General features: G+C 33.4%; 1 long non-coding RNA gene across 1 annotated transcript in view; it reads left to right on the top strand.

Annotated features, from left to right (window-relative positions):
* Window positions 1–21237, top strand: part of LOC118149914 (uncharacterized) — a 105697-nt gene extending 84460 nt beyond the window's left edge. The window contains exon 3 of the long non-coding RNA XR_008478307.2: window positions 20832–21237. This is a non-coding gene — a long non-coding RNA (uncharacterized LOC118149914). The remainder of the gene's footprint in view (window positions 1–20831) is intronic.
* The last annotated feature ends 1928 nt before the right edge of the window (window positions 21238–23165 follow it).

Raw genomic sequence — 23165 nt, 5'->3', positions numbered from 1 at the left:
ATTTAATTGTGAAAGCTTATAAATAGTGATTTAAAATGTTCTCAAAGATAATTATAAATAGTGATTTAAAATGTTCTCAAAGACAATTATTCTCATCTCATCACAAATACTTCTAAGTTGATTTAAATTTAACTTTAAATATTTAAATGTCTAATAAATATGACATTGAAAAACAATATTAATTATCAGAATGATGAGCCACATAATTTTATTCAAGAACATGATCGTTTCCTCTGATTTAAATCAAATACCTAAACAGAAGTGGAATGTTTCACTACACATAGCAAGTAAATATTTCTAAATAGAATAACCTTAAAGTAGAAATAATTTTTACATAGAGAATTGGATTTTGTCTTGAAATTGTATTTTCTTCTTTAGATAAACAAGTATCTTGCTCTGTAAAGGAAGATTTTTGTTACTGCTTTATATCCTTGCTATTCTTTTTGACTTTTGTATTAGTCCATTCTCATACAGCTATGAAAAAACACCTGAGACTGGGTAATTAAAAAGGGAAAGAGGTTTAATTGACCCTCAGTTCTGCATTGCTTGGGATCTGTAGGAAACTTACAACCATGGCAGAAGGCAAGAGAGAAGCAGTCACCTTCTTCACAGGGTGGAAGGAGGGAGTTAGTAAAAGCCAGGGAAATGCTAGATGCTTATAAAACCATCAGATCTCTTGAGAACTATTATAAGAACAGCATGGGGGAAAACACCCCCCCCTATTTAATTACCTGCACCTACTCCCACCCTTGATATGTGGGGATCCCCAACCATTATGGGAATTACAATTTGAGGTGAGATTTGGATGGGAACACAGAGCAAAACCATGTCAACTAATAAAAGGAAACATCACAGGACATGTTATAAATATCTCAGGGCCTGAAAATTTGAGTAATAATTGGTTATCAATGAATGTGGGGACTTGACATCAAACTAAGCAACTAATATTTGAATTACAAGTTAATTAGGACACAGTCCATTGAAAACATAACATTTTGCTATCCAGTGTTCTCAAAATGACACACCTAATTTCCAACAACACTAGAAATCTCTTATACTGGTGCTGTGAATTGTGACTACAGTTTATATTACAATTTTAAATTTTTCTATAGTTTATTTTCTTTTAAACACTGATTAATTTATCTTAACTTGCCTGTTGGGGCCATGGGTAGCAGGCTTAGAAAACCAAGCAGAGTTAAGAATAAATTAAGGATGAAAGTATTTTGCATATCACTCCCTTCCTTTACTTTTAGAAATGCTACCCATATTCAACTAACACAGGGAAAAATGAGGTCTGAGAAAAGTGAATTGCCAGATTTTATTAAGTTGAACTATGTGGGGTGCATCACTACCACTCAAGAGCACACATTTCTTTAGCTCACTCATCTGGCATGTTTCCATTTTTATGTCCTAAACTCTCTGGACTGAATGAACGCATGACTGCTGTTATCAGGCAGCCTGTGCAAAATACTTGACTTCAGCAAATCTTTGACAAGCACCCTTCATTAATCTTTGTTTCATGATTCTCACCAGTATGCACACGCTGCCTTTCTGTTCCTATCTACAGGTAAACTGGTTTTTCAGAAAATGAAGAGGTCAGCAGAAGACGTTGGAGCACATATTTTTCTGCTGAAACCAATCAGTAGAGTTGGACAGCAATGTCAATGGTTAAAATTAGTAGAACTTGTCCACTTTTCAACTGAATCATCAATTTATATTAGCAGGAATATTGTTTGGGTTCCCATGTAGCAACAAAAGTAAACTTACTTATTCTAAAAATATGGATAACTCTTAGCCTACAGACACTTAAGTCCTTAAAATATGGCTATAAGGAACAGACTTCAACGGTCATAAATGTTACTACTGCCTAATTTTTAGATTCAAATATTTGTTATCATAGTTATCTTTCCCATAATAGTGAATTAGGTAACTTGAACAAACACTCATAATGAGAGCAAATGGAAAAACGGGTATATCTGAAAATATATGCTGTAAGATACAAGACTACCAAGGTAATAAAAAGTTAGAAAGTCTGGATCTGTGAGAAAAAACTAAATAAAATGAAACTTTCATCTAAGCATTTGAGACCCTAATTTACTTAGCAAGCTTAGAATTTTAGAGGAAATTTGAACAGACTTACAAGGCTGGGGGACAAAAGTTGGAATTTAGGACCTACCAGGAACTGGGAGCTCTGAAGAACCTGACAGGCATTATAAATGTAACCCAAAGAATCATAGCTTAGTAGAGAATATTCATATAAACAAACTCTAAGACAGAAACACAGCTTCAACTTGTCACAAATGTAGAATGACTAAATTGATTTGGAATTGTTCTCGCCTTAGTCCCCTGGCAGAAGAAAATATAAATGTTCTGTGAAGAAAATTTCATCCAGAGCTAAAAATATCTCTACTATTTTTTATCTATGATGCCTAGCACTTAATCAAAAATAATCATGCATATTGCTCAAGAAAATGTAATATTAGAGACAGGCTCAGAGGGAATCTAGATTTTTTAAAATCAGATCTGTATTTAAAAAGATAAAACTATGGTAATATGTTAAAGAAAATATGAGATGAGTTTGAGAATTTTGACAGATATCTTTCAATAGAAACCAAATTTGAATTTTAGAGCTGAAAATTCTAAATAACAGAAATTAGCAACCTAAAAAGTGAGATTAATATATTAGTCAGAGCTGGGGAAAAGCAAATAGGAATATGGGTCAGAAGAAATACTCGTAATGAACCATATGTAGGTTAAATGAAAGAATACATTAAAAATGTACAAGAAACATAGAAGGTATGATAGGTTTAGTAAGTATCATAAGTTTATCATGCTTGTAATTAAAGTATTTGAAGGAGATAGAAAAATAAAAAGAAGCAATATTTGATGACATTATGTGTGAGAATTTTCAAACTTTTGGTTGGAGATTCTGAGCAAGAACACTATGGAGTCAAGGCAAGCTGGATAAACACAGAGCAAGGCGTATCTAGGCCTAGCATAATAATTCTTTGAAATGCTCCTTCCCACTAAAACAACAACAACAACAACAAAAGCCAACCACAACAAATAGGGAAAAGGATTGAAAATAACCAAAGAATAAAAAAGCAGCACTGAAACTAAGAGTTGACTCTTCAAGAAAAGCCTGAACTGTCACCAGACGTCGTCTTTTCCTGCATAATCTGGAATGCCATTTTTGTCCTACTTTCATAAATAAGCCAATCTATTTATTTGTACTTGAGCATGAACTGATAATGTTTTACTTAATAAAATTTTATGACAGATCATCTCACTCCTTGTACTTCTTCCATGTAAAAGTTGCTTGTACTTGGCTTTTTGTTCCAGTGTTTAAAATTGAGAAATAGACTGCCAACTTCCAAATAATACCCAGTTATGATTTTACTAAAATTAAACTGAATACCCAAATTAATTTGAGAAAGGCAGATATTGTCATAGTACTGAGTTTCCCAATAATACATTTATATAATCTTTAATTCTTTACAATATCTTTATTGGATTTATTTCTTAAAAGTGTATGTTTTCAAGCATATGATAGGAGTATTTTAAGTTGTTTTCTACTTTTTTTGGTAAAAGTAATGGAGTTGACATGTATTTCGAGCCCTTATAACAAAAGGCCTGCTTAAGGCCTTTTTTTTTTTTTTTTTTTTTTTTTTTTTTTATTTTATTCAAGTGGCCAGATCATATTCCACTGCAGTCTCAAACTCCTGGGCTCAAGCTATTCTCCTGCCACAGCCTCCTATGTAGCTAAGACTACTGGAAATAGGCCACCAACCCCAAGGTAATTTTTTTGCAGAAATCAAGTCTTTCTATTTTACCCAGGCTAGTATTAAACTTCTGGCCTCAAGCAATCCTCCAACGTCAGCCCCCAAAAGCCCTGGGATTACAGATATGAGTCACTGTGCCCAGCCCTAAACATTCTATTAAACAAAATATAAATTGTAGGAACTTTTTAAAATGTATAGTTTCAGATCTGCTCAAAATGCGACCTGTGGACTGAGGCTGTTCTTGTCTGTGTTCATCTCATCTGCAAGGAAATATGTGCAGAAATTCAGAATAAGCATATCAAAATTTTCATAGCAATGGAGAATTGTCACAGCCTCCTAGTGCATTATTACTGTATTATTACTATAGTTTACAAAAAAAAAGTCATAAATGTTTTTTCAGAAAGTTTGTGGTCCTTTACCATAGGCCATTTGAGAAGGGTGAATGTTAATACCATCTGCTGGAAAAGACAGCTTTGTTTACATTATTTCTCAGTTTCACTGGTGCATCTTCCCTGCAGCAGTGACTGATTTTCCCTTTCATACCTGCAACCACAGAGGGAGGCTATCTTCAATTTCCCATGCAGGGATTCTATATTGTCATATGAACACTTACTCAGCTTTAGCAATCCATTAAAATATTGGTTCTCTTTTTTTATATACTTGATGGTGGCCACATACATCTCCAGCTGTTCTCTCCTTGGCTTTCAGGTTGTATTGGTGTTCTGTGATCTCAGCTCTGACATGGGTTAGAAAGAAGTTATTATTTTATAGTTCTTGTTGCTTTTTCCCTTCCACAGTTCAGAGAGGAGTGATGCATTTATCTAATTAAGTAACGTTGACATATTATTCTGGCACCTTACCTGTCTTATTTAGTCTAAATCCAACCATTAAATCTGTTAAATGATTACTCACAAACCTTATGCCGAAGCTTCTCAGATCATTTTCTGTTGTCTGAAGGTCATTCTCTAAGAGTTTCTCAACAAGTTTTTATGGGAACAATTACTCCTGCGTTCTTGCGTTTTCATAACTGCTCATAGCCATTTTACTTGAAGGAGAGTTTGGCTGCTTACAGCGTCTTTCATATGCTTTCTTGTTTTTGAAATAATTTTAAAAAGTTTCCCTACTGGTTTTAGAAATCTAATGAAAATCTATTATAATTTTCTGCCTTTTGAAAATGACTCTTTATTTTTGTCAGGATGTCTAAGAAATTATTGTTTATCTTTATTTTCCAATGGTGTCACAAGAATATATCTCAGTATTCATAATAATGATTAAAAATTTTAGGTATAGAGTGTGCTTCCTAGGATGGCAGCCATTCTTTCTTAGCACAGAACTAATTTTTAGTTTACATTGTTGCTGTTATAAAGAATCTGTCCAGCTAATGCAATCCTTTCAAGATTTCTTTTTAAGATGGTCTCTCCCCCGCCAGAATTCTGCTTCTTTGAAGAATTTGTCATTGTTTTTTGTTTTCTGCAATATTATTACAAGTGTCTATGTGTAGATTTCTTTTCTAATTGTTCCTGTTTAAAATAAATCGGGATCCTTTATTTTATAGCGTAATAGTTTTCATCAGTTCTGAAAATAGCTGTTGTCTTCACAGTGTCTGTTTCCCATTACTTCTCTCTTCTGTTGTATTCTGTACAAATGCATATCAGATGATTCCCATTCCTACTGTATTTTTTATATGTTTGAATGTGTCTTTTCAATTTGGAATAAATTTTGTTGACTTTTTTTCAGCTTACTAATTGTGTTTTCAGTTTTCTCTGAATAGTTGTAAAACCAGTCTGTATCATTTTAATTCTAGTTTTAAGTTTTTCACTTCTAGGTGACCTATGCGTTTATAATTTGCTTCTTATTTAAATGTACTTAGATCATTCTGATAGTCTCTTTTGTTTCAGTAACTCTCACTCAGGATATCTATTTTCTTGTCAGCTTAATTTTTTATTAATATTCTATTTTTGAAAATGAATCTTGGAGATTATTTGAAGGCTTGGCTTGAAGGTTTTTTGGTTTTGTTTTGTTTTTTTTTTTTTGTTTTTTTTTTGTTTAAAGACTGTTTATGGTGCTTCTCTCAGGTAAGTATACCAAGGGCCTGACCAGGACCACTACAAGCTAAATCTTCAGCCTGTTATTTCAGCACTATTTCATAAATTCTGGTGTCAAGCAAGTTTGGAAGCAGAATGTAGTTAAGAAATCCCAGGAAACATATATGTATATGTATTTTCAAAAAGTGTCCCAAACATCTTCTTCTGTATTTTAGGATTTTTTGAGAGATACTCAGTTGAAGGTAAAGCCTTCTCAGAGTTCCAACTTGATAAATATCTTTTGGATCCAAATTCCTGTCCAAACTCTGCCCTGTTGATAGTACACAGACAGTTAAACCAAAGTTCTAGGCCATCTCAGACAAAAGGTCACAGATACTTCTAGAACAATTTAGTGCTGTCTTATGTCTGTTGAATTGCGTATTATTTTCAATTTGGGGATTCTTATTTCCTTATCACTCTATGCATTTTTAAAGAGGAATTTTAAAATTTTATCTAGCATATCTTGTGTTCCATGTTGAAAACACGTACCACGATGTGTAATTTGGGATTCTACTTAAACTAGAAATGTGATTGTCTCCTCTGCAGAGATCTTTTGAGATGGGATTATTAAATTAGAGTATAAACTTATTTGGCATTTAGGTTTATAGAAATTTTAGACCTTACCGGTCTGCCTTTCTTCATAATGGGAGACATTTCACCTGCCCTCCTTGGGCCCACAGCTCTATTTATAAAACCATTTTATGCCGTGACTTTTCATTGTAAAGAGCCACGTATTTTCCAATTGTTGTTTCTGACCCTTTTGTTTTCTGGAATTTAGATACTATGTTTCCAAGTGTGTTATTTAGGAACACTTTCCTAGAAAAAATTACATTAACATTTGTATTAAATATTAACACACAACTGAACTCAATATATAAGATTTTGCCATTTTTGAGGGAATAAATCTATTTAATATGTCAAAGGATACATTTTCAATAATAGAAAGAAAGTACAAATACAGTGAATATGTGTGATAAATTCAGTGTCTGCCATGGTTCTTTTATTGTACAGGAATAACAGAGCAAAAATAATTCAAGTTCTCCCATTGTGCTTGTACTTCCCAGTGAGTAATACTATCTCTTCCATTTTTGTCTTTGGACTCCAGTGTATCTTTTATGTTAATTTATCATGTTTAATAGGTGAGAGGTTTGTGTTTTGCCTTAGAAAAGAACTGATAGAATTTGCATTGTACAATACCCAAGAGATGATGATGGCATTTTTTTTCTTTGTTCATTTTATATTACGGTGTTCTGAAATGTATTATTGATGGAACTCTACACAAAAAGCCTGTTTAAGAGATTATATTGTTCTTCATTGCATAGTAGTCTGTGACATACTAGAAGCATGTGATTGCTGCATGCCTTTAATTATTAAAACTTTACCTTTATAAAATGTATTTTAGCATATTACTATTCATTTATATTAAAAGATAGAAGAAACTTACAATGTAATTTAGTACTGATAAATTTCCAAAACACCTTCAATTGAAGCATAATATATTAAAATGCTATTGGAAAGCTTATAAAATATATGCCAATCTTTATTGGCAAGATACTTATTAAAATAGACTATAATTTTTTTTGATATGTGTAACACTTTCCTATTAAGAGATAGCGTTCATATCTTTAAGTGAGCAGATTTTCTCTTTTAAGACCTTTTTAGATGAATTATAGAATTGTTTTAAATTTTCTATCTGTTAAGTTTCTGTTTTCTGGGTAGATACCTGATAGAAAAAATCCATGTCAAAGTATGTCTTATGCACTAATATTAGCTTACATTTGTATAGATCTTATACTTTATAAAACATATAATAAATATTTGCACTATCTATTCCAGTTAACATATTTATATTAATAGAGTCTCCAGGACATACAATACCCTAAATAATAGATGAAATTGTAAACACTCTGGTAGGCTGGTAGTGATGGTGTATATATATACAAGAGCAGGCAGTTCTTTTTTAAAAATTTTTATTTTGCTTTAAGTTCTGGGATACTTGTGAAGAACGTGCTGGTTTGTTACAAAGGTATACATGTGTCATGGTGGTTTCCTGCTCCTATCAACCCATCACCTAGGTTTTAATCCCTGCATGCATTAGGTATTTATCCTAATGAAGAGCGGGCAGATCTTTTCTATTCCCCAGCTTCTTACTCCATTGACAGAGAGGGCCAGGTGTTTAAACATTGCACTTACACAGTGAAAAGCACATACACGGGCAGAACCCTGTTGATGAAAAACGGAAACACTGCATAAACAGACGTGAAGAACACAACTGTTGCTTATTCACTTTTGAAGACTAAATTTCTATTAAAACTCTGAAAGTGTGCAGATAGTATATATACAAATATGTGTGTATGAATATAGGTATATATATTCTTTATTTTAAATCCTGCTGGACTCTAGTCTAAAAATTCATAATAATATTTGAATTTTAAATATAATGAAATAAAAAACACTCAGATCTACCCCAGCGTTCTCACAACCTTTGCTATTGCAATTTTAATTCACTTTAGAACTGTCTATTCTATGCTATTTCTTTGCTATTGTAAACAGTGATAGACTGGATAAAGAAAATGTGGCACATATATACCATGGAATACTATGCAGCCATAAAAAGGATGAGTTCATGTCCTTTGCAGGGACATAGATGAAGCTAGAAACCATCATTCTCAGCAAACTGACACAATTACAGATAACCAGACACTGCATGTTCTCACTCATTGGTGCGTGTTGAACAATGAGAACACATGGACACAGGGAAGAGAACATCACACACTGGGGTCTGTTGGGGCATGGAGGATAGGGGAGTGACGGCAGCGGGTGGGGAGTTGGAGGGTTAACATTGGGAGAAATGCCTGATATAGGTGATGAGGGGGATGGAGGCAGCAAACCATCATGGCATGTGTGTACCTATGCAACAATCCTGCAGGATCTGCACATGTACCCCAGAAATCAAAGCACAAATTTAATAAAAAGAAGAACTATCTATTCTAGTTACATTTTGTTTTTTTGAGTCAGAGTCTTGCTCTTATTTTTCAGGCTGGAGTGCAATAGCCCAATCTAGGCTCTGTGCAACTTCTGCCTCCTGAGTTCAAGTGATTCTCCTGCCTCAGCCTCCCAAGTAGCTGGGATTACAGGTACCCACCACCACATCCAGACAATTTTTGTATTTTTAGTAGAAACAGGGTTTCATCATGTTGGCCAGACTGGTCTCAAACTCCTGACCTCAGGAGATCCTGAGGCCTCCCAGTGTGCTGGGATTACAGATATGAGCCAATGGGCCTGGCTTATTCTGGTTACTTTCTTTCCTCTTTAAGAATAACACAATTGAACTTTGGATATAGTTTGGATATTCGTGCCCTCCAAATCTTATGTTGAAATGGAATCGGGGACTCTAGCAGCCTGCTAGGTGCTCTACTTTGCTGTGGATGAGTTGTTAACTAAGGTGCAACACAAACTTTCCTCTTGCCTTGCTTAAGTGTAAGGAGTCTCGCCTTTCACTACCGTAACTGGTAATGTACGGAGTCACACCTGAAGCCAGCAAGTATCAGAGGCTCACCCAAAGCCTTTGATAGAAGACCTGGTTATCACTGCTCGTTATTCAGGGACCAAGGGCTCTTCAGTTAGCAGGTTATAAATTCTGCCAGGGCTGGTCTTTCCCTTCAGTGCAGCAGGTTCCTTTCTAGCCAAGGGTGTGTCTGAACGTCATCCAGGAGCTAGGGCCTAGAAAGGAGGCCTCATGACTCTGACTGGTGCTCTGTCCTGCAGTGGTTGAGCTGGCATTCAAGATGTAAGACAATGTCTTTCCCACTTTTCTCTCTCCCCCTCCTCAGTAGAAGCTCCTTTGGAGCTGTGGGCTGTGCAGGGGGGTTAAGTGATGGGATGATGCCAACACTCCCTTGGCTGCCCCAGCTGGTGTCTCAGTATGTCACATGCCCCCAGTCACTGGTTGTCTGCCAAGTTCAGCAGGAGGACTTGCCTAGGAGTTGCAGTCTTCATGGCCTGAGCTGCCTTTCAACATTAGGTAGGGCCCCTGAGCACTTTAGCCCACGGTGGTGAGGTCTGTGGTAAATCAAGTTCAGACTGCTGGGATCGGGTATTCCCCCCTGACAAGGGCTGCTTTACAAGCTCCCTCATGGGTGGGAGTCAGTTGAGTTTGGTCCAGTTTTGCCTTCTGCTATCACAGAGCCACACTGAGTTCAAGGCCTCTCCCTCTCCCTAGTTCACAGAGTCACTCTCTGCACCACGATGCTGCGGTGGGATGGGAAGGGGTGGTGTGAGTGATTTGACTGTTTACCTTACCTCTTCAGTGCCTCTTTTAATGATATGGAGTTAAAACCAGGTACTGTGAGTGCTCGCCTTATTTTTGGTTCTCATGAAGCTGCTGTTTTGTATAGATAGTTGTCAAATTGGTCATTGGTTCCCTTGCAGACAGCAGAGGTGATCAGTTAAGCCTTCTGTTCTGCCATCTCATTCCACTGCTCTGTTTTTAAATAGTTCATGAATTTGCCTCATCCTCTCTATTACCACTGCCTTAATGTGGATCATTTTCATGTTTTCATGGATTATTTCAGCAGCCTCTCTTCATGCCTGCAATCTTAAACCTTCCATTTGTCCCTCCAGAGAAATGCCAAAATACAAGCTAAATACATGTCCTAAAATACAAGCTCATATGGAATTTATTGTTCTCAAATGTAGTGCAAAGTGTAAGCTTTTCACTATGAAGCATCCTGCGTGGTACATACGAGCTGTGCAAATGTCTGTCGAAGGAACAAATGGACAATAAATGAGCAAGGAGGTGAACAAGGCGAACGAGACACTAGTGAATCAGATTCCCTCATGCTTTATCTTCTTTATCTTTTATCGTTTTTATTGTGAGCTTTTGCTTTCCACATTGACCCCTACTTAGAAACGCTCTCTCTTCCTTTACCTTGCTAATATCGAGTCAACTTTTAAGACTCAGCTTAGAAATAACTCTTCATTGAAGTATTCTTGACCCCTCCTGTTGCCTTCCTCTCCCCATAGTATTTCAAATACTGGAAACCTTTCCTCATATTGATTCATATTAGCTTATTAATATTGTTTGTAAATTTGTTCACTCCAAGACTCATGTTGAAATGTGATTCCCGCAGTTAGAGGTAGGGCCTTGGGGGAGGTGTCTGTGTCATGGGAAAGAATCCCTTATGAATGGCTTGGTGCCCTCCACTAGAATGCATTCACATGAGATCTGGTTGTTTAAAAAGGGACTTGCTACCCTTTTCTCTCTTTCTTACTTGCTCTCTCCATGTGATATGCTGGGTCTGTTCTTGCTTTCACATGATTGTAAGTTCCCTGAGGCCTTACCAGAAGGAGATGCTGGCGCCATGCTGTTTTCACAGCCTGAAGAACTGAGTCAAAATGAACTTCTTTTCTTTATAAAGTAACCAGCCTCAGATATTCCTTTAAAGCAATATAAATGCACTAACAGACCTATTAATATGTCTACCTCTGAACACAGCTCCACCACATTTTAGCCATTTAATTTCATGCCTGTCTTTAAACCTAGACACTTTCTTAGGACAAAGATCATATCATATATAAATATTTGCCTTCTGACATGAAATTCACTTTTTCCTCACTTAAAGTTATTTAATACATGTTTATAGAATGAAGGCAGAATTGTGTAACTTAACTAATGGTGAATAACAATCATATTTTTCCCATCTGTTTGTGTCTGGGGGAGGAATTAATAAATATAATTTCTGCCTTCTAAAATTTTCAGTTAGAATTGTTAACATTTTTTTTACAAGACATAAACATATGCGGCTGAAAACTTTCATATAGGGCGATTTATAAATATTTCAACTTCCTTATTTTTATTCAGAAAAATGCCAAAAGATTTACAAATTTGCCCTATGGGAAAATCCTGGAATGATCCGGTTCTGCTTTATTCAAAGGTTTGGAGTCCTTTTATTCCCATGTTTGACTGGAATTATGATTTTGTGTTGAATGTTGTGCATATATCCTGTCAACGAAGTGTTTTAGATTGTGAGAGAGAATCCAATGTATTAAAATGTCTTGGTATGCTGCTTTGGGTGACCTCTTGAGTCCTTTATGACATATGAAGGTGGCATTGCTCGCATTGGTGATACAGAAACAGATAAGCAATATTCATATATTATGGGAGATATTTTATGGAGTAACATAAATTATGCATGCAAACAAACACAAAATAATAATTCTTCAGACAATGATGCATTAGCTAGGTTGGGCAGGAAGAACCCTTAGGGCAGGGAAACATTAGGCAAAGGTATGAATGATAAGAGAGTGATAGCCACAAGAAGTTACTGAGGAGCAGCAGCTTGGCACAGAAAGAGCAGGTACAGAAGCCCCAGGTAGGAATAGACTTTGTGATATATGCAACAGAAAGGTTAGTGAGACTGAAGTGACTGAACCAAGAGAGGAGTGGTAAGAGATGGACAGGAGAGGTAGACAGGCGTTCAAATGGGTAGTTTAGATTGAATTGCAGGAAAAGCCACTAGATGATTTTTCAACAGAGGAGTAATAAGAGGATAGACCAAAGAACTTACTGTTGTCTTAGATGTGAGATATTAAAAAAAAAAAATGAAAGATGAGAAACAAGTTTCCTTCTTGAGAAACAAGGTGAGTGGATGCTAATATCATTTATTAGGTTGATGCAGTACCAAGACAGGAAATACTCCAGAAAAACCCATGCGGAGAGTGGAGATCAAGAATTGAGATAAAATCACGTCGAGTTTGAGAAGCTTGTTATTAAAAATGCAAGTGAATATGGCTTCTTAGAGCTGTGTCAACAGATCAATTATGAGAACCTTAGCAGAGCATGATATATGTTAAATTATTAATGTGTACTGTGACTTAATGTGTTACCTTTCTCAAGTAATATATTAGCATTTTAATGAGTTTTTACTAAACACTTTGACCCAGATAAATTGCTCTAATATTCACCATACCAATCACATATCAGACTATGAGAGCTGAGTGCTGCGACAGGCAATCATCACTTTGAAGGACAGAGGCACCCCACAACTCTGCTGAAACACAGGTCTCATTGCTGCCCAGGTCAGTAGTCTACCTCATCTTCTTTCCCAAAATCACTTTTTCTGCATTCCCATTTCCAGAAGACAGCCTTGGGAAATAGGAACCCTACATATGCCCATCAAGAGCTTTCCCTGATGACAATTTTAAAAGATTTGAGATCCTATTCAATAGTTAATTGGTGTTCAGCTGCTTTCACTCAATGAATAAAGTTAATGAGTTTTTATCTAATAATTAAGTAGCCAGGGTATTATTAAAATATTTTTGAAGATGTTATAAAATGTCAATTGGTAACATGTTGGGTAACTATGCTTTTTCATTATTAAATACAAAAGAAAATGTTTACTCTTCAAAGAGTTTACTTGTTTTACTATCAGTCTAGTCTTTCAGGGTCAGAAAAATTACTAAAATCACAGTAATGACATGCTATCTCCCAGTTTGAAAAACGGTAATTTGGTTCCCAGTGCTTCATGTGAAACTCTCGAGCTGAGAAGAGTGAAAGTAAACGGAGGGCAGGGAGGGAATGAAGTCGTGAAACAGGATGTCAGTGCTTCATACTCTTACTTTCACGCAGTTCTAATTGACCTTACCAGACAGATGAACACATACTGGGATCATGTGATTGGACCTTATTTCATTGATTGGACCTTATTTCATTCATTTCTGTATACTAAATTATTAGTTAGATATTATTCTATTCCACATAAGGCAAATAATTGCTCTCTCATTAAAAACGTTTTCTATTTTTATGGTTATGTGGTGCCCATAACTAAAAATGGCTCCATTGTTTAGCCCCATTGTTTAGATTCTCTCAGGATCTAATATTAAGATATTTTAAATAGCTTATTGAATATTTAAAATAGCTTATTAAAAGATGAATCTCAGAACAAATGCCTGAAAGTTGTAGGACATCTTGAAATTGTATCAAACTTAAAATGAAAAAACAATTAATATGATCATCTTAATAATTTATAAATGTTATAATTTATAAATATAAGCTTTATTTAATACAGATATATCAGTTAGCTACTACTCTGTAACAATCAACATTAGACTTAATGACTTAAATGTTTGTTTTTTAAATTATTTCTCAGGAGTCTACTGATGAGGTGGCTTGATTGATTTGGGAAAACCTCTGTTGACTTCAGTTGGGTCTGTTCCATCATCTTGGAGAAATAACTGTCAGAAGGACTGAGTTCTGGGTGTCTAGGATGGTCTTTTCTCTAATTCATTCATAACTTGTTAGGCATGAATCTGAAAATGGATGCTTCAAAGTTGCAAGATGCCTTTTAACAGAATTATATCACTTTTCTTAATTTTGAAAGAACAGTGAATAGAGGATACTTAGTCAAATGTTTTGTTTAAGCTAGTCAAAAAAATTGAAAAACTCTATCACTGTTATCATTATATAGACATAGTACAGAAAAACTGATGGAAGATACAGGGTCTTATAACTTCATGCTTGGGCTCACAAAGACACTTACTATCAAATTTGCTTTAATTACGTTTAAATGAACTAAACTTTCCCATCATCCTTTAATTATTTAGCAGGATGTACAAAAGTATGTGTTTAATAGTTACTGGCCTTCCAAAATTTTAATTGGCCTCTGTGTTTTATAGGTGAGCCAACAGTATTATAGAGTTGATATAATGTAATTACATTTTAATAAATTCTCTGCAAACTAACTTAAGAATTAAAAGAAAGTGTTTCCAAATTACATAATTGGTATAATCTTTATGAGTTTATTTCACAAGATCCCTTTTCAGAGGTAAAAAAATGTGATTCTAAAAAAGTGCTAAGTAGTTAAAAGAAATAAAGTGATCAGTAAGTGATATGTCAGCAATGTCAAGCTACCATCTTCAAATTCTTTTGTGATTAGAAAAATAATATGTTAATCGTACAGACTGGACATTTAGAAATACATTAAAAGCGTAAAATCATTCAAACTTTTATTATGCACAAATTAACTATATTAACTATGGAACCATACCATGTATATATAGAGATAATTTAAGTTACTTTTAATTTCATTAATATTATGTAATATGCATAATTTTCTTGGATATCTTTGAAGCATGGTTTTTGATGTAAAATTTCTAGAATATAGCAACTACATCAATGTGTTAAACACACATTTTCCTCAGGTATGAAAAATAATTTAGTCTTTTTTGAACCTTTTTTAAAAAATATATGTCTTTTGTTGTTAAAGCAAGGTTATGATGAAACTAAATGTCTGTGTTCACTATGAATGCTTTCTTCCTAATACTGAATACTGTTTTTATAAGTGTGTAGACATGGACTGCTAGTCTACTTTGTAGATGTGGACTGCTAGTCTCCTAGGTACTACTTCCTGTGCCTCTCCACTCTAACCCAGAGTACACTCTCACTCTCTCTTTTTCTTCCTGCTCCCTTCTAAATCTCTCTCTTAATTTAAGTCTCTGCTGATTTGAGAAGACACATAAGTGTGTTGAATTTATTTTCTTTGCATTGTGCTAATTGCATTTGTTTTGTGGAAAACTACATATTTATATACTTAATCATTTTCTGTTGAATTTTCAAGCTTGGACTGTAACTTTTTACATAATGCAAAATCAACCTTTTAACTAAAATTGACCTTATTATTTGACTTTCTTTCTTTTAGATTTATATTTAAAATGTCCTCCATACCTTGTTTACAGAAGTAGTAATAATTTCTTGATTTCCTTCATGACAGATAGTTTTTAAAATGTGATGTTGCGTGCATTTTTATTACTATGTGTAGTAAAAACAAGGGCATAGCAGAAACCATAGAGTTGAAATATTAAATAAAAGATGAAATGATAATAAGGAAGGCTTCAAAATATGATGCTAGTGGGTCACTGCACACAAGAATTCATCCTGATGGAATCTGTCTGCCCTGGCACCTTTATTCTTCCAGTTGATTAGCTGTCGCATGTGGTAACTTGGTAGATAGCACATTATCATAAAACTTTCAGAGTCACGCTCAAAGCCAAAGCATACCATAGCTATTTCTTCTTCCTGAAGATGACTTGATACCAATAACTGCTCTTTAACTCTCTCATCTCTTTAAACTGCACATTTCACACAAGTCATAAAGTACCTTAAATAGGTAAATATCTTATTTTGTTTTATATTTTCACAGAGATGACCTAAGCACAGGGTTCTTTATGAAATCCTATGCTTGAATAAATTTGGACAGAATGCAGAATCATGAAGGAAATAGATTTGGGGGTTCACATTCATATCAAGGTCAAGTGCATTGAAAACAAAAAATAAATGAATATTTGTGTAATATAAAAATCCCTTTATTATGCATATTCTCCATATTTTTTTAAAATTTTACGTTAAGTTCTGGGATACATGTGCAGAACATGCATTTTGTTACATAGATAAACATGTGCCATGGCAATTTGCTACACTCATCAGCCCATCCTATAGGTTTTAAACCTCCCATGCATTAGGTGTTTATCCTAATGCTCTCCCTCCCCTTGTCCCCCGCACCCTGACAGGCCCTGGTGTGTAACGTTCCCCTCCCTGTTTCCATGTGTTCTCATTGTTCAACTACCACTTGTGAATGAGAACATGAGGTGTTTGGAATACTGTTCCTGTGTTAGTTTGCTGAGAATGATGGCTTCCAGCTTCATCCAAGTCCCTGCAAAGAACGTGAACTCATTCTTCCGTTATGGTTGCATAGTATTCCATGGTGTATGTGTGCCACATTTTCTTTACCCAGTCTATCATTGGTAGGCATTTGGGTTAGTTCCAAGTCTTTGCTATTGCAAATAGTACTGCAAAAAACAGACGTGTGCATGTATCTTTATTAGAGAATGATTTACAATCGTTTGGGTATATACCCAGTAATGAGATTGATGGGTCAAATGGTATTTCTGGTTCTAGATCCTTGAGGAATCACCGAATCACCCCACTGTCTTCCACAACTGTTGAACTAATTTACACTTTCACCAACAGTGTAAAAGCCTTCTAATTTTAATTTATCCACAGCCTCACCAGCATCTGTTGTTTCCTGTAAAAGTCCCATATATATGTATATATATATATTTTTTTGTTTATTTGTTTGTTTTTTTCTGAGATGGAGGTTTGTTCTGTCACCAGGGTGGAGTACAGTGGAGCGATCTTGGCTCACTGCAACCTCTGCCTCCCGGGTTCAAGCGATTCTCCTGCCTCAGCTCCTGGAATAGCTGGGATTACAAGTGCAGGCCACAATGCCCAGCTGATTTTTATATTTTTAGTAGAGACGGAGTTTCACCATATTGGCCAGGATAATTTTAATCTCCCGACCCCCACTAGCTTTGGCCTCCCAAAGTGCTGGCATTACAGGTTTGAGCCACCGCGCCCGACCCATAATCTTCTTTTAAGTAGCAGATTCTTTTTGACACAAGTTAGTATATGTTTCACATTCTTTGTAAGAATTTAAAGAGAGAACAATTCCCGTCCATTTGAAATTTTGGTTTCCTCATGTAATAACAAGGCAGATTTTCAGTTTCATAATAAATGGATTGTGGTTTGCTCACATTTTGAAATGCAGTAAAGAACAAAATGAAACAGAATGTTGAAGACAATTTAAATTACACACTTTATTTTTTAACATATTAGTAAAAAGTACAGAAAGGAGATTATAAACATTTGAAAAATAAGACTAATATAACTTTAAATCAAATCAATGATTTCTGAATCTGCTTTATTTTCTTCTGTAACATTGGTGAAGAAATGTAGACTCTTCTCCATGTAGCACAAAACAGAAATCCTTCATTTTAGTATGTTCACGTTTCTCAAAACATGATGCATATTTCAAAGAATGGATAGGGAATTGCTGCACTTTACATGTTTAGAAGCATATCCACATATGGAAATCACAGTGTACATAGGAATTTTTAATAAGTAATGACTTCTCATTCATACATAATAATTTTAGTTGTCATTTTTTGAAAGATTGTAGGACAATCAACAAGTTCTAAAGTTATTTTAGGCAAAAATGAATAGACTATACCTTTAATAAGAGATTGAATAGTGATAAAATAGAAAGCACGCTACGTTTATTTATTTTGGGAGTGAATCATGTAGACACAAATATAATTTATGGTCTTCTGCACACACACTGAGCACACAAGGCAAAGTAATATTTTCAAACTTATAATTTCATATTAAAAGGTATTTTTAATAAGGGAACAAGTAAGAAGGGAAGCGGAAATATAACCCCATATCAATAAAATTTAAAAGGCAAAAATCCTGTGAAATACAAAGCGTTGGAGGCCAATCTCTTTTCTGAATTATTGCTGAAAACAAACTGAAATAATATAAAGACAACTGAAATGGAACTCCTAAAGCTGCCTGGGCGAATGATAGAATTTTCTTGGGACACATTTACGTAAGAGCAGCAAGATAAAAAAGAGGAACGAGAAAGGCAAACTAGACAGGGTCATTGTTATGGAAAAGATCTCAGTAGTGAGGCCTTATTTCTATAAAAAAAGATAACTCATACTTATTCTTTATTAATACCAATGTGAGATCCAGGATAACAGATCCAAATTTCCTGCTCCATTGTGGATGAGGCAGCAGAGTGCAACCGCAGCTCACCTTCCAGGATTATAGAAAAGTCTGAGTTTCAGTTATCTTACTGTAAATATCAGGCTAATATAACTTTCATTGATATTTCAGTACAGTCTGGAAAATATGAATAAATATCTGAAGACACTTTTAAAAATTGTGGTGTTTCGTACTAATATCAAGTAATAAAATATTGTTGTTTGAGTTTTATCTTTTCAGGGAAAAAATTGAAAAAGAATGTCTTAAAGCTGTGGAAAGAAAGACCGATGATTGGTGTGACCACATAAGTTATCGTCCAAGATACTTTTGAAAATAACCACTAAACTCATTAAAATTGTATCCATTTCAAAAATCTATGTGTATTGACTGACAAATTGATTTTGTTAAATTGAATGAGCTATAAAATAACTACTAAAATACATTTTTACAAGTATATTGACTTTTTAAACATTTCTATCTCTAGTACTAATTTACTGATATTTTTCTGAAGAGTAAATGTTTAAAACAATTTCACACATATGTAACTTTTAATTTTCTTAATTTCAAATTTAATTAAAATATCATAAAATTCATCAGTTTTAAGTGTAGGGTTTGATCAATGTTAGTGCGTTTATAGTTGCTTAAACATCACTACAGTCGAATCCTAAAACTTTTCCATCACCTTGGGCTCTAGGTGATTTGTTTTTATTTTTGTATAATAAAAACATGTCTTGCAAAATGTAGCACAATTTATAGATGAATTCTGCCATTGTTTATCATTTAGATTATTTCCAGATTTGGCTTTTGTAAACATAGCTACTATAAAAATTCTTGTCCATTTCTTCGGGTGCACCTGAGGACACATCTCTGTTGTATATATACATAAGAATGGAATTTCTAGGTCACAGCACAATCATACATTTATCTTAAGGAGATCATTCCACACTGCTTAGCCCAGTGAGTTTTTCAATTTACATTTGTTTTTACAGTATATGGGACAATCTTATGCACTATATTTTTGGCCAAAGTTGGTACAGACAAATGTTAAGCTCTGAGACATCTTAATATGTGTATAGTAATATCTCATTGAGGCTTTTCCTAATAATTGATAAAGTTAAACAAGTTTATATATGTTTATTTTTCATCTGAATATCTTTACTGAAGTTTAAAAATCTATTTAAAAATTATGTTGTTTATCTTTTCTTCATTAATATGATAAAATTTTTATATATCTGGATATAATAACCTTCTTGGTTATACATGTTGCTCTTATACTCTGTGAATTTTCATTATACTAAATGTATAATGTAGAGAAATAAAAGTTTACAATTTAATATAATCCAATTTATACTTTTGCCTTTACAGTTTAAGCTCTGTATTCTTCGTAACAAGTACTTTTTAAACAGGAGGTATTTTAGATATCTTAGTGTTATCTAAATATAGTAAATATTAATATTATTAATATAAATATTATTTTACCTTGTGCTTTTAGACCTATCAATTTTTAGAAATTTATTCATGTGTGCTTGTGGATTAGGAGCTAGTTGTATTTTTTATTTTCCAGTTTAGGTGAATGGCTGACCTAGTCTGTTTACAGAATAGATTATATTTTCCCCACTACTCTACATTAACACCTTTGTAATAATTAAACTGTACTTATATACATGGCTTTGTTTTTATCCTCTCTATTCTGTTTAATCATCCTGTTCTTCCTAGAGTCAATACTTCACTATTTTAATTACAGTAAGTCTTGATATCTAATGGGAGATACTATTCATTACGTTGTTAGGTCTGTGTTGATATCAAAGCGTATAAGAACAATATAGTAATGTGCATGAAAATTACTTAAAATTTACAAACTAAACTTGACGTAGAAGAAATTCTCACATTTTGTTCTTCTTAAAGATTTTCTGGAATATTTTTAATTTTTTTTATGTCATTTATTTTTAAACCCATTTGTCTTTTTCAAAAAAAAAGTTTACATTTATGTTGAGATCACATTAAATTTAAATCTTTGCAGTATTATCTCTTAGAGTGGATGAACATATTATAGTTCTCCATTTGTTTTTCTTGAACTTCTCTAAATAATGTTCTATTATTTTTCTATGTAGACATCTCAGACATCTTTGGTTAAATATATATTTTTTTGCTATTGTAAATGGCATATTTTATTCAACTATATCCTCTAAATATCCATTGCCTACACAATTACTTTTGTACTCAGAATTCTTGCTTGAGGCCACTTATTACATTACATATTTTTTCTTGGTTTTTAATTTTTTTACGTAAATAATAAAGTTTTATATGTATCACAAATTAGAGTTATTCCTTTTACTTATTTACTTTTTTTAAATTGTATTTTAGGTTTTGAGGTCCATGTGCAGAACATGCAAGATAGTTGCATAGGTACACACGTGAGTTATTCCTTTTTAACTTTCATTATGGTTTATGCCTTTTTCATGACTCATTTTATTCTCAAGAACTGCTTTTGTAATACTGAATAGGTATTATGGTAACGAACATCCTCATCTCATTATATCACAAAAATATCTTTTGGAATTTCTCGCATAATTTTGATAGTTTTTATTGTTGTTATTTAGATGATTAAGAAATCCCCCCTTCTAGTTGTAGTGTGCGAAGAGTTTTGGGAATAAGTGGATATTTAATTTGGTTCAGAAATAATTTTCAAACAGTAAAAACAAATTCGCACTCTGAATGTGTTACATTTGAGTGTACTTCTAAATTTTCTGATAATTTGTGCTTTTACAACTATGTTCATGAGTGAGTTTGGCCTGTAATTTTCCTTTCTTATAACATCCTTCTCTGGTTTAAGTTTCAAAGTAATTCTGTCTTCATAAATTGAGTTATGGCTACTTTTATGGAAAAGTTACTGTGAATTTAGCATTATTTCCCCATTTAAAACTTGTATATTTCAGTAAGGCTTTTTGGGAGTTCACTCCAATTTCAAGTTCTGTTTAGCTCTCTGCTCTCAGAAGCCTCTACTGTAATTGTCAGAGAAATGCTTCTCCAAATCTGCAATGCCTTCTCTGATGTCTTGACAGAAATTATTCATTATTTTGTTAGTGCTACATTGAAATCACAGTATGTGAAAACAACATAATTATATATATATATATATAAATTATTTAAAGAATAAAAGTAGCTGACCTAGCAAATTAACTTCTACAAATTAATCCTAAGGAAACAATATAAAATTCTTAAATGTTTTAGATAAAATGATATTTAAAGGACATAAATTTGTACATAGACGATATTTATTCCAGCATTATTTAGTTATTTGTGGCAAATTATGTGTAAGTTCATTAACAAAAATTTGATTAAATAACTGTTATATCTTTCAATGATGTAATATGCATCTAACAAAATTTGATTATAACAAAATGATTATATATATGACTTTATATATATATTACATATATGATTTTATATATAATAGGTACTAATAATTATATATAAAATGATATTAAACATATTTAAATGGTGTATATATAAATGATTTTATATGTGTTATATACATGCATTTCCTTCCCATGGTAATATATTATTGCTTAAATTAACAAGGCAGGAATAAATTCGTATGTATATTATAAACAAATTTACTTTTTGAAAGATGTGGATGTTTGGATGCATTAAAATAGCAGTAAGAAGTAATTTGTGTTTTTGTACTTTTGCTTCTCTTGCTCTCAACTCTACTAAAAAGTTGCTGTTTCTAAACTCGAATTGGGCTATTAATGCATTGCCTGACTCTCTATCTGGATTTCTAAACAGTTTTTAGAAAATGTTATAGATATATTTGACAGTATTTATTGTTGGAGAAGATTATCAAATTTATGTCAAGATTGTGGAGGCTCTTATTACACATATTCAGATACAGGTAGATTTTCTCTCACTTCACCTTCATTTATTTTTTAATGGTTATGTTATGGTTTTAAAATATTTGTTCAGATTTGCTCTTATTAAAATTTACCACAGGCTATGTAAAACAATTCAAGGGTAATACGGAAGAAAAACGAAGTCCAAATGAATTATGATCTTATCCTGAGACAGAAACTTTGCACATTTACTAATTTTCTGTGTGTTTCTAATTTTAATATGAATGAGCATATTATGAAATGAGCATCACATTTTTTGTAAAGTTTATAATATTCACACTTTCAAAGTCACGACACTTCTGTAGTTATTTTTTGTTGATATTAGGTGTTTGTTATAAATACACCAAAGATTATGTTTTAATTGGGATGATTTCTTACAATGTTTTCCTTTAGGGAGTGGAGATTGTATGGGAATAAGATCATAATTCATTGTATAAATGACATTTAAAGATATGGAGAAATATACATGTAATGTATATGCATTGAGATACTAATACAAACTAGGGTTACTATTAGATGTGCATAAATATGTGTGTGTGTGTGTGTGTGTGTAAAAGTAAGAAAATAAAATAAACTTTTGCCAGAAAGGTAAAATTAGAAAGCTGTTTTAATAACATATTGCATATATTTTGTTAGTATCTCAATTAAGACAAATTTTTAGAATATAATAATATTTTTAAAAATCCTAGCTCTGAGTTATTAGCTTGAAAGGGGAGGTTGACAACCTTCTCCCACATATGAGATAACAGGACAGCTTGACACATTCTACTTGTAAATACTTTCATATGCTGTTTTGAAATGAACT

The sequence above is a fragment of the Callithrix jacchus genome, chromosome 21 (genome assembly GCF_049354715.1).
Source record: "Callithrix jacchus isolate 240 chromosome 21, calJac240_pri, whole genome shotgun sequence".
NCBI lineage: Eukaryota > Metazoa > Chordata > Mammalia > Primates > Cebidae > Callithrix > Callithrix jacchus.
This window is presented reverse-complemented; position numbering and strand designations above follow the sequence as displayed.